We start from the raw sequence: 9,900 nt of genomic DNA, 5'->3' as shown, positions 1-9,900 counted from the left end.
AACCCTCCCCTGACTGGGAAGGTGCCCCTCCCTCTGCCTCGTACCTGGTTGGGGTGGGGCGGTGGTCTGCAGATCCCCAGACCCAGTCTCTAGGCCAGGAGGCTGCCCTGGCATGGCTGGGTCAGGAGGTGATGGGGGGTGTGGAGGGGGAGGGGGACAGGGGAGGGGAGCGGGGAGCCGGGGGAGAGAGGGAGCCAGGAGAAGGGGAGGGGCGGCGGCAGGGGGAGGGGAGGCAGAGGAATGGAAAGCACATTCCAGACGGGTGACACACGGCTCTGAAGCATGGGGCGGAGAGGCAGCTCTGCTGCCCTTCACAGGAAGGTCCCTGGGATCCAGCTCCCCTGAGAGGAAGATAAGATGGGTGGAGCCAGGCTGGAAGGAGAATTCCTGGCAGAGGAGCCCTGCTACTGGCTGCCATCCTTCAAGGCTCCACTCAAATGCCACCTCCTCCTTGAAGCCTTCTTGGATTCATCTTTGGCTCCCTGGATCAAGAGGTGCTCCTGGGGAGCCTGGCTTCATCCTCCTGCTAATAGACCTGGGCTGGCGGGGAACTCGGGGTCACGTGCAGGTTGGTCTTCTCTGTTCCTCAGGGTGGCTGAGTGCCAGAAGCAGCCTGGCTGGGGTGTCTACTCTCAAGGATGGCCTTCGGGGCCCCTGGGGATACCCTGGGCTGGAAGTTGCTACCCGGAGCTTGATGAGCACCGGCTATTTTAGTGCCTCCCAGCACCCAGATCGTATCTCCCACACCCTTGGATGTTGGCATGTCACCCAGTCTCCTCCTGCAGGTGTCCTGTCACAGGCAGGTGGCAGGTAGGACAGGTGTGTGGGCCGCTCCCACCTCAAAGCCACAGGCAGCTACAGGTAACCAGGGGATCAGAGGGGGGTGGGTGGGCATCTTGGGGGGACTTCAGGAGAGTATAAGCCAGCTCTCCCTCTGGGCATTAGCCTGCCCCAGCCGGACTGCTGGTCACTGCTTCCCTTGGTCTGGAAGATGAGTTGCCCACTTCTCAGGCCTGGTGTTTGTAATCCCTGTGCTTCTCCTGAGAGGCCGAGGGGGGCCCAGTGATGGGGCTTTCCCATGTGCCAGAGCCGGTGGGCACCTCTGAGTCAAGGGGGGCCCGGTGATCCCCTTTGGGTGGAGTAGGGCTGGCCTGAGTCACCAGTGCCAACAGTGGCAGGGACTTCCCAGGACCAGCTGTGGGGGCTGCCTTGGCTCTGCCCGGCTGCGGTCACTCGCTCTGGAGGAAGTGGAACTGAGGCCTCCAGCTCACAACCGCAGAGCCCCCACTTCCTGTCAGGCTGATGGACAGGAGGAGCCCCCACTTCCTCTCAGGCTGACAGGGAGAAGAAGCCCCAATTCCTGTCAGGCTGATGGACAAGAGGAGCCCCTACTTCCTGTCAGGCTGATAGGCAGAAGAAGCCCCAATTCCTGTCAGGCTGATGGACAGGAGGAGCCCCCACTTCCTGTCAGGCTGATGGACAGGAGGAGCCCCCACTTCCTGTCAGGCTGACAGGCAGAAGAAGCCCCACTTCCTGTCAGGCTGATGGACAGGAGGAGCCCCTACTTCCTGTCAGGCTGATGGACAGGAGGAACCCCCACTTCCTGTCAGGCTGATGGACAGGAGGAGCCCCCACTTCTTGTCAGGCTGACAGGCAGAAGAAGCCCCAATTCCTGTCAAGCTGATGGACAAGAGGATCCCCTTCTTCCTGTCAGGCTGACAGACAGGAGGAGCCCCTAATTCCTGTCAGGCTGACGGACAGAAGCCCCCACTTCCTGTCAGGCTGATGGACAGGAGGAGCCCCCACTTCCTGTCAGGCTGACAGGCAGAAGAAGCCCCAATTCCTGTCAAGCTGATGGACAGGAGGAGCCCCTTCTTCCTGTCAGGCTGATAGACAGGAGGATCCTCCACTTCCTGTCAGGCTGACGGACAGGAGGACCCCCCACTTCCTGTCAGGCTGATGGACAGGAGGAGCCCCCACTTCCTGTCAGGCTGACAGGCAGAAGAAGCCCCAATTCCTGTCAGGCTGATGGACAGGAGGAGCCCTTACTTCCTGTCAGGCTGATGGACAGGAGGACCCCCCCACTTCCTGTCAGGCTGACAGACAGAACCACCAGCCGAATGCTCAGAGCCCTGACCTCCGGGAGCTCACCTTTCTGGGCTGTGGCTTCACTGTCTGTCTTGGGATCACTCGCTTTGTGGGAATAGGGAGCTACAGCAGACTTTATCCTTCTGGGATACTGAGGCTGGGGCCGGGGAGACCTGACTTACACCCGGAACACACTGGGAAGAGTCAGGCCGGATTCGGGCGGAGTCTCCCTGGGGGCTGAGCTGCCCTCGCCCAGGACCCCGTGGCTCCTCTGGAGTTTGGGATCCTAGTCAGACCCTCGGTGACATTGGAGGCCTCTTCCTGGCCACGTCGGGCCCAGCGGCCTAGTTGTGGTTGGAAGGTGTGCGGCTCCCTGAGGTCTGTGGAAGAGCTGTGTGTGGTGGGTAGGTCAGGCTGCCTTTGGACCCTGAGTGGTCCTGACTCCTGGGGTCTCTCAGGAGACAGCAGGGCCAGGCCAGGCCGGACCCTGATGTCTGCGTTGCTGGGCTCCAGGGGCAGCTTTCTCACGGCCTGCATCTGCCTCTACCCGTCAGCTTTGCCAAAGGGAGCTGGTGGAGAGGACAGACTTATTTATAACCTGTTATCTGCCGGGAAAAGCGCTTTGTAGTTCCGGGGAGGGCCCTGGTGGTGGTGAGGGAGCCTGCTGGCAGAGCCCTGTCTCCATCATCAAGGCTGGACTCGCCCACAGCCTGACCCTGCTGTCATCTCGCATGAGGGTGGGCATCATTTAAGCATCTCCTGGCGGGTTTCTCCAGCCCAGAGTTTATTAGGGTAACTTTGGAGCAGAAGTGACCTGGGCGGATTCGCCTCTGAAAGGATCACTGACTGTGCAGTCTGGGGGTGCATGGGATAAAGGGAAGGGGCCGGCTTGGAGGCGAGGACTGGAGACTGGTCAAGTTTCGGAGAGTCAGTCGACAAGGTTTCCCACCCGCTCAGAGGTACAGAGTAAGAGAGAGTTCACGGTTGGCTCTGAGACTCCTGGGCCTAGCAGTAGGGGTGAGTGGATGGTGACCCCAGGAACTCAGAGGTAGGTCCGGGGGTTCGTCTTGGTTGGGGAAGTGCTGGCCTGAAGGGCTCTGGGGTTCAGGAGGGAGCTCTGGGCTGGAGACCCCACGGCAGGGTGGTCGACGTGGAGGCCACGTGGGAGCCTGCGGGGCTGGGGGGCGGCAGGCCGTCCAGGGAGGGAGGGGAGACGGGGATGGCTGTGGCCTCAGCAGTGTGCAGACACTGAGCCTCGGCCTCCAGGGAGGACACCGGTCCCAGGACTGGCCCGGTCTCCCGCAGGAGGACTCAGGAAGGGGGCTCCTGTCTAGGTAAACGTGAGCTCGGTGGCCCAGGCCCAGAGGGAACCCAAGGGGCTGCCGCTGTCCCCAAACCCATGGCTCCTTTTGCAGGGCTGCTGGGCCGGGGTGGGGCGCTCTATGCTGTTACTGAGCACCTGCTGTTTACCAGGCTTGGCGTCTCTGCAGACAGCACCCTGTGCAACCTGTCCGTCACCGGCCATAGAACACCGGCTGTATTCAGACACGCGCCCAGCTCTGCGCTGAGCACTTACTTCTCAGGCATTACTACGAACATCACGAATCTACTTCCGCTGTCTTGCCCACTCTCTCTTTGAGGCCAGTGAAGGAAGTGTTTGCTGAAGGTTGCACAACCGGCAGGAGCAGAGATGTCCTTAAACCCAGGACTGGCTCCTCGGGCCTTGGGCCTGGGCTCTGTCCTGCCCACACTGTGACTGCCCCCTGAGCCCCCACGGGGGACGTGCTGAGGTGTCCAGAGGTTGCAGGGCCTCCTTCGCACCAGGGGTGCTTGCAGGTCACAGCAAGACAGGGATAAGTCTATCTGACGTACTTTGCTCTCTCCTGCTGAGAAAAACAACTTGGATGCAGAGGCTGTCTCTGGCAGTCACAGACTGGGCCTCAACTCACTCCTCCAAAGGGCAGCTAAGAGTCCCCAGGAACACAGGTGTGAGCCCTGAATTCCAGCACCCCCTTCCAGGGTGCTCCAGGGGGCTGGGGTCAGAGGCTGCCCAGTCAGGGCAGGGCAGCGCCTCTCAGGGAGGCCGGGTGCAAGGAGAGGGTTGTGTGGTCTCATCAACCTGGGGGCTGAGGGTGACCCAAGGAGTCCTGGGCACTGGGTCCACGCCCCCTGGACACACTCAGCGCCCCAGGTGTGGCAGTGAGACACAGTCCTGAGAAGTCCGGGGCTGCGGGGGTGTCAGGTGGGGGCTGCTGGGCGCTGCCTTCCACTGCAGAGGAAGTAGGAGACGAGGCCCTCATCCAGCCGTACCTGACGCCACTCACCCTGGCCCAGCCGTCCCCCGTCTCCTTGGGCACCATGAGCTGGGTCCTTGTCACAAGAGTTCTGATCTAAAAACCGGATTGTGGGGCGGGGCTGTGACTGCTCTTCCTGTCTGGAAGCTGTCACGCTCTGGGAGATGACAGAGAATGGGAGGGCTCCTGTCGGTTCTCTGACCCAGGACTTGACTGACAAGGACAAAGGGGGCCTCCCCGCCCACCTTCCCCTCTGAGCCCCCAGGCCGGATCTCCGTGCACGAGGGTGTTCGTGCATGAGGGCGTTCATGGGCCCCCCTATGATTGGGGTCCGACGTGTGCAGCTGCGTCCCCGTGTGGCTGCCAAGAAGGGTGGGATCTTCATGTCCCACACGCGCACACAGGCCCCCTGCGGAGGGGATGCCATTGTGACAGCGACCGGCACCGCCGTGCTGCTCAGGCTGATGTGGGAGAGCCTCCTGTGCCCGCAGACGCGAGCAAAGCAGGGAGAGGTGCTCCCTCCTGCCCCTCGCTCCACCCCACCTCACCCCCCTTTCCTCTATTTCTCTCTTCGCTCCTGCTCCCCTGTCCCCTCTTCTCTGCCCCCCTCTTCCTGACCCCTCCTCTCCTCCCAGGCCTCCTGGCCTTAGGAGACCTGCCTTCCACGTCCCCTGGGTTGTGCCTAGCAGGCCAGGCTGGCTTGAGGAAGCCTCTTTTACAAGGAAGTCCTGTGCCCCAGACCTCACTTGGCCCCAGAGGGCAGGACGCCTGCCCCCAGGAGGATTCACAGAGCTCCCCTGGCCCAGACCAGCCCGGTCCCTCCCCCAGAGGCCAGCCCACCAGGCTGCCAACGCTGCCACAAGACGGCCCTTTCCTCCGACGCTGGTCATCAGCCCCCAGGCAGGCGGGAACGTGCCAGGCTGACGACACAGCCACGGAGGAGGCCATGATGCTCTCAGGGTCTTTCCATCAGTTCTGCCTTTTCTTTCCACAGCAGTCCTGGAACCGAGGTACCAGCGTCCTGTTTTCCCTGATGGGGAAACTGAGGCTTGGAGCTGTGATATGATTTGCCCCGTCACAGGGTCAGCAAGAGGCTGAGTCTGAAGCCGGGCTTGGCCAGCCCTGGAATGGCTTCCTGGAGGAGGAGGGCCACCTGGCAAAGCTCTGTTCACCAAACTCGAGGCCCAGGGAGGTGGGAACCTGCCTGTGCCCAGCCCAGAGCCACGGTTTCTGATCCCACATGGCTTGTTCCAAATAGAAGCGACTGAGTTTCTTCAACAAGAAGATTAACTCATTGCAGGACTGAGAGAAAAAGATGCCAGACGAGCCTCCCCCCACAACCACCCCTCGTGGACGGTGCCCTGGCTCTGCCAACACTTGAAAGCCGGGCACCCCAAACCCGGTGGAGAAAACAGAGGTGAGAGAGCCAGACACATCGCTGGAGTTTCCACGGGCAGGAAACCATCTCCCCCACCCGGAGGGAGGACAGCGTTTCCCACCAGAGGGGACGGGTTAGCAAAACACAGTCGGCTCACACCTGGGGTTTTAGGGTGTTTCCAGTGTTTGCTATTTCAGGTTGTGCTGCCCTGAGCTCTTTAGTCTGTGGTCGTTCTGTATCTGGGTCATTTTCGTAGGTTAAGTGCCCAGCCGTGGGATCACAGGGTCAGGGGCTACGGCCACTTTCACGCCTCCTGATCCAAGCGGCCCCCAGCTTTGACCACAACTGGCAGCCGCTGGGAAAGCAGCCCTCTCTGCCCTGCCTTCCCGCCTGGAGCCCTCCCGGCATGGGAAACAGCAGACCCCCGGGGCTGTGCTTGAGGTGTTGGCTGGCAGTGAAGTGTCTCCATGTCGCTTCTGTGCATCTTCCCTGGTTTTCTGATGAGAAAACATGAGCAAAGACCCCAGCAGATGAGTTTGAAAGTGTTGGCTTAATATGCTCACTCTGTGCCGATGAAAGTACACAGGGACAGCAGACACGCGATCACAACACGCAACTAAAGGATTCCCTTTGTTCGAGTTTTAAAAATTATTTTACTTGTTTTCAATTTCTAAATCCGACAGTCTGTTTTGAAGTCTGAAAGTGTAACGCATAGCAAATATAATTTGTCCTGTGTCTTCTAGAGCTCTGAAAGTTCTCTGCTTCCTAGAAGTTTGATCAACTATAGGAAAACTAGAAAACAGGGATTAGCAGTTTTTCAAAACTTTCATTTTGAAACATTTCGACCTTTCGGGAAAGTGGTAAGAAGAGTCCGATGAGCGGCTCGGTTCCCTTCACCCGTTTTCAGCGCCACCCTCCTCCCCGTCTGTGCACCGCCAGCCACCCACCACCCGCCTCCACCCAGGGCTCTGTGCGCCGTCCGCCTGTGTGTGTGCACATGGGCATCTGTCCATCATCTGCCAGTTCCGCTGCCCACTCCCCGAACCACGTGAGAACAAGCTTCAGCATCCTGACCCTTCACCTGCAGTACCACGGGTGGACAAGGGAGTCCTCCTGCGTTGCCGTCACCACAACCAGCAGTTTTACCTGGATACAGTCACCTAATGTTTGTCCCACGGACCCAGCTGTGTCCCGTGAGCTACTCGCCGGTCTGGATGGAGGAGTCGGTCCGGGACCGGGCGCCGTGGTGGCCTCCAGCTCTCCCTGAGCTCTCGTCACGGCGGTGATGTTTCCAAGGGGTCAGGAGCAGGTGTCTGCGGGAGTCTCTCTGAATCTGGCTGTGTCTTCCCCTCCTCAAGACAGTGGTTTTGGTGAGAATGCTGTAGTGGAGGGCGGGGGCCTCCCCAAGACATACATGGTCAACTTTGTTCCGAAACGTTTGCTTAACAACTTAATTTCTTAATTTGTTGAAATGTACTTCGTGGCAAGAAGTGAGGATTTAATCAGGTGGTTTCTCTAACCTGCCCCAGTGGCACTGAGTGAACAGCTCTTTCAACGTCTCTCGTTTCCTCCTCTGGAGTAGCTTTAGCTTTTCCGGGCTCTGCGTGTCCCGGCCCGTCTGCCCCGAGCTCAGAGCCCGTGAGCCTCTTCGGGGCACTCTGATGTCCTCCCCCCGCCCATGAGCCGAGGTCACCGCCCTGCTGACCCCGTGGGCTCTGGTCTGACTTGTGCCTCTGCCCAGGGAGGTGCCGGCCTCCCCGCTTGGGAAGGCTTTTCCATCCGATGAGTCCCTCTCTCTGGAGGACACACTCTCATCATCTGTCCTCCGGGAAGCCAGCAGTGCCTCTCCCCAACCAACCTGTGAGCCCCGGACTCCCGCCTCCCCCTGGGGGGTGAGTCCCATCAAATCTGAAGGCCAAGGGAGACTGTCGACCCCTCTTACCCCATCCACAGTCAGGACAGAGGGACAGGGCCTGCCGGCAGCCCCCGCGGAAGGAGGTGTCATTGGCTGTGGGTTCAAGCCAAGTGACCACCAGACTTGAACCTTGGAATTCACATTCAAGACTCAGGAACTTTGCTATGAATCCTGCAGACAATGGTGGGGGTGAGGATGAGCCCCTGGGGCCTGGCTGCTTGGCAGGCGGCCGTAGGGGATCGGCTTCTGTCTCTGTCCCCACAGCCCACCAGTGGGCTTTGTCCCCCTAGAACAAGTCCGCACCCCTGACATGGTCTTGAGGTCTGTGTGACCTGCCCGCTGCCCACTGGTCCCGGCTCATGCCCTCCTGCTGGTCCTCGACACACCTAGCCAGTTCCTGCTTCCAGGCCTTGGTACAGGCTGCTGTGACCTTAGCCTAGAAGGCTTCATCCTGATTTCAGCACTGACTCCTTGTGAAACAGGGCTTCCTGACCACCCCAGCTTCCTGACCTGGAAGATTGGATGCTTGTCACTTGTTTACTGCTCCCTGGAGAGACTGCAGGCTCCATGAGGGCATCCTGTGAGCGCTGCATTCCTGTGCCCAGCTCAGAAATACCTGTTGTATGAATGAGGATTTCTGAAAGCAGCCCCTTGAGCTGGCTGTTACCAGAGGCGGGAGCTGATGCTCCAAGATGCTGAAGAGTTTGCTCAGGGTCATACTGCAGACGAGGCAAGCACGCATGGTGGGCAGAGCCGGCCCCGGGTTGTTCTGGTCTCCAAGTGCTTTGGGCTTTCCAGGGCAAGACTTCCGCCCCACCCTCGCCCTACTCACACTTACCAGCTTGGCTCCACTGAGGAGATACGAACTCCGGATGCCTAGAGCAGCCTTGTCCAGTAGAAATGTCACTGAAGCCACACACAGTATTTAACATTTTTTAGCCACCACATTAAACACAGGAAAAACGAAATTAATTTCAATAATAGTTTATTGAATTCATATATCAAAAACGTTATCATCTCAGCAGGTAACTAATGTAAAAATTACTAATGAAAATTTTTACATTCTTTATCTTCATACCAAGTCTTGCAGGCCATGTGTATTTTACACGAACAGCACATACCAGCCACATTTCAAATGCTCAGTGGCCTCCCATGGCAGGTGGCTCCCATCCTAGACAGACCAGGTCTGACCTCGATTCCTGAGGCCCCCAAGTGCCCCTTCCCAGAGGTCTTCATTCACAAAATATTCATAGAATGATTGTGGGCCCATATGCTATGTAAAACTTCATTGCGGTTTGTGTGTTTAAAAGGAAAATATTTAATAGGGAGTTAAAACCAACACTGAGCGTAGGGCGGCTGGACTGGAAAGGCCTGATCCTGAACCGGGGCCTGGGGCGGCTGAGAGGATGACTTAATTAACACCCGCCTGGCACTTTTGATCTTCAAGGAGAGCTGCCCACTCAGCTGAGGCCGCTCCTGGATTAATTGCCCTGAACCAAGAAATCCTTGCCCAGAGATAAAGGGAAATGTGGTGTTTCATCATGACAAATTGTTCTGAGATCTGCTTTGGCAGTGGGCAGAGACCTGGGTCTGGATGCCCAGCTGGCCACCCAGGCGGAGGCAGCTGTGCCCGAGCCTGGGATACCAGGACCTGCAGGTGCGTGTGGGTGACGACTGCCTCTCCGGGCAGGAAGCTGGGTGGTGGGAGACAGCCGTGCACAGCAAGGTTGCTGGCCCCCACTCTTCGATGAGAGAACAGATTCAAGGCAGGGCAGGGACAAAATGCTCCAGCAAAGCCAAGGTCACGGGGCAGAAGACAGCTAGCGCCCCTTGGGACGGGGGATCAAGCAGGTGTGGGCTCCAGCCTTGAGGCCCTCACTGCCAGGAGGCCACACCATCCTTCATGCCCGACTGAAACCTGCAGGGCCAGCCGGCCCGAGACGGCCCCCACCCCCAGCACTGGGAGAGCTGGCCCAGGAGAGACTGCTCGGGGCTGTGCTCTGGGGCTGCAGGCAGTGCCCAGCTTCCTGGCATCTGTAAGAGGGGTGGTGGGGCAGCTCTCCACTCCTAGGGGCCACTCAGAAATGGAGGTGTCCAGTGGATGTTAGTCATGACTCCCACTGCAAAAAAAAAAAAAAAAAAGATGATAGCAACAATGGAGTGCCAACTGGTGCCAGGTCCCAGGCAGGCGCTGCACATGCGGTGAGGTGGGCTGTAGGGTGAAG

General features: G+C 58.9%; 2 long non-coding RNA genes across 2 annotated transcripts in view; one reads left to right on the top strand and one right to left on the bottom strand.

The window, feature by feature from the left end:
- Positions 1 to 259: 259 nt before the first annotated feature.
- Positions 260 to 8,647, top strand: LOC145531029 (uncharacterized). The gene is made up of 4 exons (XR_014072128.1): positions 260 to 494; positions 591 to 861; positions 5,377 to 5,799; positions 6,504 to 8,647. It is a non-coding gene; the product is annotated as an uncharacterized LOC145531029 (long non-coding RNA).
- LOC145531030 (uncharacterized) overlaps positions 8,644 to 9,900 on the bottom strand; it is a 5,235-nt gene continuing 3,978 nt past the window's right edge. The window contains exons 3-4 of the long non-coding RNA XR_014072129.1: positions 8,960 to 9,795; positions 8,644 to 8,905 (exon numbers count right to left, since the gene is read on the bottom strand). This is a non-coding gene — a long non-coding RNA (uncharacterized LOC145531030). The remainder of the gene's footprint in view (positions 8,906 to 8,959; positions 9,796 to 9,900) is intronic.

Source organism: Giraffa tippelskirchi, chromosome 13 (genome assembly GCF_054371585.1).
Source record: "Giraffa tippelskirchi isolate mGirTip1 chromosome 13, T2T-mGirTip1v1.2.pri, whole genome shotgun sequence".
Lineage (NCBI taxonomy): Eukaryota > Metazoa > Chordata > Mammalia > Artiodactyla > Giraffidae > Giraffa > Giraffa tippelskirchi.
The sequence above is the reverse complement of the archived record's forward strand: the minus strand, read 5'-3'. Positions and strand labels throughout refer to the sequence as shown.